Below are 7,887 nucleotides of genomic sequence, written 5' to 3' on the forward strand. Positions count from 1 at the left end.
TAAGGTTGGCTACAGGAATGTCTTTAGAGCCTGAATCGGGAATGGGGTTTTGGAAAGGGGTGTTGATGGTAGGGTATGGATTATATTCTATGTGATGAAAGGTAGGGTTGGGTGGGACTCCTTCCACGAAGAATGGTTCGATCGATGAATGGTGGGGTTTTAACAGGGAGGCCTCGGGCTATATCAGACCATGTGTTGATGAAATGAAGACATTCGGTCCCATCTGCCAGAGTATGATGCCACCCAACTCCAAGGCACACTCCACCGCATGTGAATCTGGTTACCTAACCCGGCTGAAAATCCTCAAAGTGATCTTCTTGCTGGTTACATGTCTACACTTTTATTGATAAGCTAACAGCTTTAACAAAGAATTTTGGGATTTGAGTTGAGGCAATTCCCAATTTAAGTTGCCCAGATTGTCGCTGGATCATCTGATAATTATGCTATATTTAGTGGCTGAAAATATCGTCAGTTATCACGGTATGGAAAAGAAATTAAGCTTGCCAATCTATATATATATATAAACTTCTTGGCTGTTTTACTATGTCATTTTATTACTGTTCATCCTCTCATTAATCAATACTCTAAAATACGTGCCCCACATTTTTGTTTTTTTTGTTCTCTCATTTTTTTCAAAAGTGACTTTCTTTTCTTTCTTTTCTTAAATATCTTTACTAATTTTTTTAAATATTGAATTGATTAAAAATTTAGTTATATAATTTTAAAAAAAAAACATTATGGATTGCTACAATATTTTCATACATTTTTTTTTTTTATGATTTATTTTAATTTTTTAAATGATTTCTATAGATTTTATCTTTTTCATATTGAGATGGTTGAGAATTTAGCTTTGTAGTTTTTTAAAAAAAATATTGTAGATTGCTATAATGTTTCCCTCACATGATTTTTGTTTTGATGCAGTGTTTCCTTATATGTTTTTTTTAAATTATCTTTGTCGAATTTATTTTTTCAATATTGAGCTAGTTGACAATTTAATTTTAGTTTTCCCCATGTGTTTTGTTTTTTTTATTTTTTTATATATATATTTTTAAATTGTCTTCTTTTTTTCTTTTTTGGTTTGCTTTTTCATAATTATTTTTTGTCGATTCTTTTTTTTTTTATTGAGCTAGTTGAGAATTTAAATTTTAAATTTTTTAAAAAAATACTATAAATTGCTTTAGTGTTTCGCCATAGTTTTTTTAATGATTTTTTTCTATTTTTTTTTTCAAAATTATATTTGTTGATTTTTTAAAAATATTTAGTTGATTGAGAATTTAGTTTCGTAATTTTTTCTTTAAAACATTTTTGATTGTTATTGTGTTTCTCCACATGATTTTTGTCATGCTCTAGTGTTTCCCCACTTGTTTTTTATCGATTTTCTAGAATTATTTTTATTAAATTTATTTTTTTCATACTGAGCTGTTTGAAAATTTAGCTTTGCAGTTTTTTTTCTTAAAATACTATTGATTGCTGTATTGTTTCCCCACATGATTTTTTTATGATGTTTTACAAAGTTATCTTTATTAATTTTATTTTTTTAATATTGCGCTTGTTAAAAATTACAATTATAGATTTTCTTATAAAACACTATAGATTGCTACAGTTTTTCTTTGTATGATTTTTTTTTTTGTGATATTTTTTAAAATTTTCTTTGTTGATTTTCTTTTGTTAATATTGAGTTAATTGAGAATTATAATTGCATATTTATTTACAAAATACTATAGATTGCCACAATATTTTTCTAAATAATTTTAATATTGAGCTGATTGAGAATTTAACTTTAATATTCCTTACATTGTTTTTCTATTTTTCTATTTTTTGCTCTTTTTTTCCCAAAATTATCTTCTTCTTTTTGGTTTTTTTTGTTATTTTTTTAGAATTGTTTTTATCGATTTTACTTTTTTAATGTTGAGATTTTTTTCCCAAAATTATCTTCTTCTTTTTGGTTTTTTTTGTTATTTTTTTAGAATTGTTTTTATCGATTTTACTTTTTTAATGTTGAGATGGTTGATAATTTAGCTTTGTAATTTTTTCTTTAAAATACTATGAATTGCTATATTATTTTCACAAATGGTTTTTTTCTTTTTTTATGATTTGTTTTAGAATTGTCTTTGTTGATTTTATTTATTTCATATTGAGCTGATTGAGAATTTAGCTTCGTATTTTTTTCTTCAAAATAATGTGGATTACTATAGTGTTCCCTCCACATGATTTTTTTTTGTTAAGATTTTTTTAAAAAATTATCTTTATTGCTTTTATTATTTTTAATATTGAGTTGGTTGAGAATTACAACTTTAGATTTCCTCATGAAACATTATATATTGCTATAGTGTTTCTCTGCTTGGTTTTTTTCCTTTTATTTTTTCTATAATTTTTTTTAATTATCTTTGTTAATTTTATTTTATTTTAATATTAAGCTGATTAAGAATTTAACTTTATAGTTTTTTTCTTAAAAATATTATGGATTGCAATAGTTTTTCTTCATATGATTTTTTCCACAAATTCACGACGCACAAAAATATCACAAGCCTACGACATCGCGCATACATGTTATCTAATGCTTCACTATGAATTGTAAAAGTGATATGAGTGTGACAGGCATGCTAAATCTAAATTGCTCGGGTTTGAAAGGTAATAGGTCCTTTGTATTTTTAACAATTTTATTTTAATACTAAATTTAAATTTCATTGATTTTCAACATTTAGTGAATGAGAGGAAAGAGAAAAGATAGTTTTTAGAGGATAAAACCAACTATCTAGATTTTTCAATTATTATAATTGCTGGAACTGCGTCATTTAACATTTTGTTTTTTTTATTTAAATTCAGCTGATATAAATAGCTTGAATCTAACAGATACACTAAACTCAGTAGCCTTATATATGTCAGCATGCATGCTAAATCTAAGATTCCAAAGGTAAAACATACAGCACAATGATAGAAAAAATGTTGCCAAGAAGCGCAGGTATGTATCTAGTGTGTCTATATAGATAAAAGATTTAGTGTAAGAATTATTTGCTTCCTTTTATTATAAAAGGAAGCAAAATAAAAAATAATTCTTACAATAAATCATTTATCAAGTGAAGTAATAAACCTTTTCGGAAAACAAATGAATCGTATATAGAATATCAAGTCTAAAACTTTTTCTTATAAATTTAATCATATATTTAGTAAGAATCTCCAATAAAGCACATATATATAAAAAGAAAAACTCAACATGAAACTCTTTTTAGTATTCCAAATATTAATTACTTTCTAATAGATCCAAATAATTTTTTTTCCTTATTAGAATACAATTAAAAGATGTTTTTGAGGATATATTTATTTAAAAAAAAAATGACATATGACGAAATACAAATCAAGTAACTTGTTATTATTATAACATAACATAAAAACATATGGCTAGAATATTGCTCTACTACTGTATCCCGTGAAATATTGTCTCTATAGATTGTAATAGTGTAATTACAGTGGTTCTTCTTCTTTTTTAATTTTAAATTTAGGGTTTAGCCCTTTAATTATTGTATGAAATTATTCCATTCCTTTATTAGAAGAATTTCACCTTTTCTGCGATTGTTATGCCAAATTGTTAAAATAACGGTGCTTGGCATATTGGCGTTTGACAATTAAACGAGACAACTTGCAAAAGCAACGTTCATTGCTTATTAGCCATTCAAAATAAATCGACAATTACCGACTTGTTTGTAATTGTAGTTATAGCTATTTTTTAAATAATTTTTTATATTAAAATATATATTTATAATTTTTATTTTATTTTTTAAAAATTATTTTTAATATCAATATATTAATTTAAAAATATTAAAAATATATTAATTTAAATTAAAAAAAAATAAAAAAAAATTTAAAACATTTTTAAAATACAAAAACAAACATGTAAAGTAACTTTTAATAGAAACAATTATTAATAATTAGCAATTTACAATCAAGAGTTATAGTTATGGGAAATCTTGTTCAGGATATAAATTAAATATTTGAATTCAAGTGAGATCCACTCACTTTTAAAGTTAAAAACTTTTTCAAATTTAATTTCTAATATAAAACATTAACATAATTTAAATAAATATAAATAAAAAATTAATCTAAGAAAATTATTAATTGACATGTTTTGGTGAAATTTGAAGTTTTCTAAAACAACATTATTCTATATAGAAAAAAATATTTATTGGTGTTTATATAATAAAAAATTAAAATTAAATCTAAATAACATACAAGTTTTCACCAAAAAAAAAAGAAAATTTTTTAAACAAAATGAATTTTAGGCTAAGATTTTTGTGCGCAACCCTCCTAACTCATGCTGGAGCTTCAAGCTACACATAAACATAATTTAAATAAATTATAAATAAAAAATTAATCTAAAAAAATTATTAATTGGCATATCTTGGTTAAATTTGAAGTTTTTTAAAACAACATTATTCTATATATATAAAATATTTATTGGTATTTATATAATAAAAAATTGAAATTGGATCTAAATAACACACAAGTTTTCACCCGAAAAAAACAAATTCAAACAAAGTGAGTTTTAGGCTAAGATTTTTGCATGCAACCCTCCTAACTCATGCTTGAGCTTCAAGCTAGACATAAACATAATTTAAATAAATTATAAATAAAAAAATTATTAATTGACATGTTTTGGTTAAATTTGAAGTTTTCTAAAACAACATTATTCTATATAGAAAAAAAAAATATTTATTGGTATTTATATAATAAAAAATTAAAAGGATCTAAATAACACACAAGTTTTCACCAAAAAAAAAAATTTAAAATAAAATAAGTTTTAGGCTAAGATTTTTGGGTGCAACCCTCCTAATCATGCTTGAGCTTCAAGCTAGACATGAGTTTGAATTTATTGTAAAATAACTTTTTTAGACTAACAATGATTATTTTTTGCCAACTTAAATTGGGGTTTAGATTTTGTTCATGAGGAATTTATTTTTTTAGCCTAACCTATTTTTCAGAGCTATTTTTACAAAAAATTTAATAGTTTTTTCAGCTCAAAAGACAACTGATTGAAATCTAAAAAAATTCAAGTTTTACATAAAGTAATTAAAGTTAATAATAGAGGAAATTTCATAAGTTTTTAGTTTCTAAGTTTCTCTATATAAAGGGATTGAAAAGGAGTATTTTGGGTTAATTTGTTTATACTATTATGGACAATATTAACAAGACAATTTCAACTCTTCTTTTACCTTAATTTTCAAGCTTTTTTACCATATTCTTTTCTTATTAATCTACAACTTAGGATCATTTTTTATTGAGAGATATTTGAAGCAAAATTCTTTTAGTTTGTTAAATATTATTCAAGAGTGCATCTAAACAAGATAATAGTGTAATCATGTAAAAATTATTAAAAAATATTTTCCATTTTTATGAGTTAAGATATAAGAGATGGAAAGATAAGGACCCCCAACACTAGTGATTATGTATTGGCCAAAAATTGATAACATCGATATTCATTTTGTGTTGTCGATACATGATCAAGAAGGAAGAGAGGTTTGTTGTATGTTATAAATTTATCTGCCCCAACTTTATTAATAGTCATTTTCACATGCAATGCCAACTATGTAGATTATTATTATTATTATTATTATTATTATTATTGTTATTATAAAACATGTGGAAAAAAATTATGTATGTACTGTGTATATAGATTCATTGCATTGTGGATCACACTGTATAGATGTAGTGTTTGTAGTGTGAAAGACACTGTAGCACAACGAGGGCGATGTGTTTTCTGTTTTTAGTTAAAAATTGATGATGGGTCTGGCTTAGACGCAAACCTAGATTGACTATTAGGTTTGACTCAACAGCTATACTTAATTTCTTAGTTGTTTATAAAGCTAGACCCAATGTTATTGGTTCTAGCTTGACCACCAGACCTAGCGCCACTATTAAATTTGACTTGACAGTCAAACCAAACTTTTATGTTTTTTTATCAAGGCAGACCCAATTTTATTAGGTCTGGTCTGGCTTGACTGTTACATCTAAAGTCACTATTGAGTTTGACTCGATTGTCAGACCTATTTTTTTTTATACCCAATGCTACTAGGTCTAGCTTTACCCTCAAACCCAAAGCTATTGAGTTTGGTTTAATAGCAGGACCCGATGTTAATGGATCGGGATTGGCAGTCAAACTCAATACTATTAAATCTGACAAACTCAATATCATAATACACTATCTTCCCCAAAAAAATCCCACTATCAAAATAAATATCAAACTTGAATCTAATACACTATCAAAGTAAACCCAGTATCATAATACATTATCTCACATAATAAAATCAAAGTCGGATCTAACCAAACCCTAAATCCACTTTAAATTCTATAAAAATCAAAGAAAATATCATTATATAATATATTTGAAAGAAAAAAAACAAGTAAATATCATTATATCATATATTTGAAAGAAAAAAAACAAGTAAATATCATTGAATAACATATTTGACATAAAAGGAAAACTTGCAATACAATACTAGACCTTGTCTCTTCGTGGATCTAAATTTCATCTAGATCCCTTTGAAAAAAAATCAGAAATGAAAAATTAGAAGATAAATTTGATGTTTGGTCACCAGAACCAATGCTACTAGGTCTGGCTTAGCCCTCAAACTCAAGGTCTTTTCTGTTTTTTATGCCAAACACTGTTGGGTATGGCTGCCCAATACTATTAGGTATGACTTTGCGATCAGACCCAAAGCTCTAAGTTTCAAAGATTAAACTTTGATCTTAACAATTTTATCACTTTTTGAAGCAAAATAAAGTTGTTACCCGTAAGTAAGATATCATCAACATAAACTAGAAGGTAAAAAATATCAGCACTTATAAAAAGCATAAATAATAAAGTGTTAACCTTAGAAGTGTGAAAGCTAAGAATGAACAAATAATCAGTCAGGCGAGTGTACCATGCTCGCAGAGTTTGCTTCAAACCATATAAAGACTTATATAACTGGCATATATAAGAAGAAAGGGTAAAGTCAATAAAACTAGAAGGTTGTTGCATATAGACTTCTTTAACAAGTACTCCATTGAGGAATGTATAACATATATTAAGTTAATGAATCATCCAACAATGCAAAACTACAACGGAGAAAACTAACATGATAGTCGTTTGCTTATTAACAAGACTAAAGGTCTCAGAATAATCAATACTTTCTTGTTGAGTAAAGTCTCTGGCAACTGATCAAGCCTTATAACACTTAATGTCGCCATCCACATTGTTGTAACCCAATTTTGGATTCACTAAAATTTTCTCAAATGTTATTTTATTTTATTATTCATAACAAAAAAAATAATAAATAATAATAATAAAAAAAGTTTAAAATATATTTTCTCAAGTCAACCGTATCTTTTAATTAAAACCGAGTCCACCGGGTTAATATAGGTTAAACCATATCGATCGGGATGAAAAATGAGTTTTGGGCCATTTCGGGTCAAAACCGTCATTTTCGGTCAAAACCGAGTACACCAGGTCAATACGATTCCCACTATGTCGACCGGGATGAAAAATGAGTTTCGGGTCAAAACCATCATTTTCGGTCAAAATCGAATCCACTGGGTCAATAAGGGTCCCACCATATTGACCGCGATGAAAAAATGAGTTTCAGACTATTTTTTATCAAAATTGGTATTTTTTGTCAAAAAACCCGGTCCACCGAGTTGATACCCGTATAAAGATTTTTTTTGTAATTAACATTGATTTTTAGCGGATGAAAAGCTTTTTATAATACTGTGTTATTTTTGGTCAAAAAACCCAGTCCATTAAGTTGATACCCGTACACGATCAAAACCAAGTCCACTGGGTCAATATGGGTCCTAACATGTTGACCGGGATGAAAAATAAGTTTCGCGCAGTTTCGGGTCAAAAACGCGTCT

At 26.4% G+C, this 7,887-nt stretch overlaps 1 pseudogene; it reads right to left on the reverse strand.

Annotated features, from left to right (window-relative positions):
• Window positions 1-431, reverse strand: part of LOC105121324 (shikimate O-hydroxycinnamoyltransferase-like) — a 2,460-nt pseudogene extending 2,029 nt beyond the window's left edge.
• Between the last annotated feature and the right edge of the window lie 7,456 nt (window positions 432-7,887).

Source organism: Populus euphratica, unplaced genomic scaffold, assembly GCF_000495115.2.
Source record: "Populus euphratica unplaced genomic scaffold, PopEup_1.0 scaffold31.1, whole genome shotgun sequence".
In the NCBI taxonomy this organism is placed as follows: Eukaryota; Viridiplantae; Streptophyta; class Magnoliopsida; order Malpighiales; family Salicaceae; genus Populus; species Populus euphratica.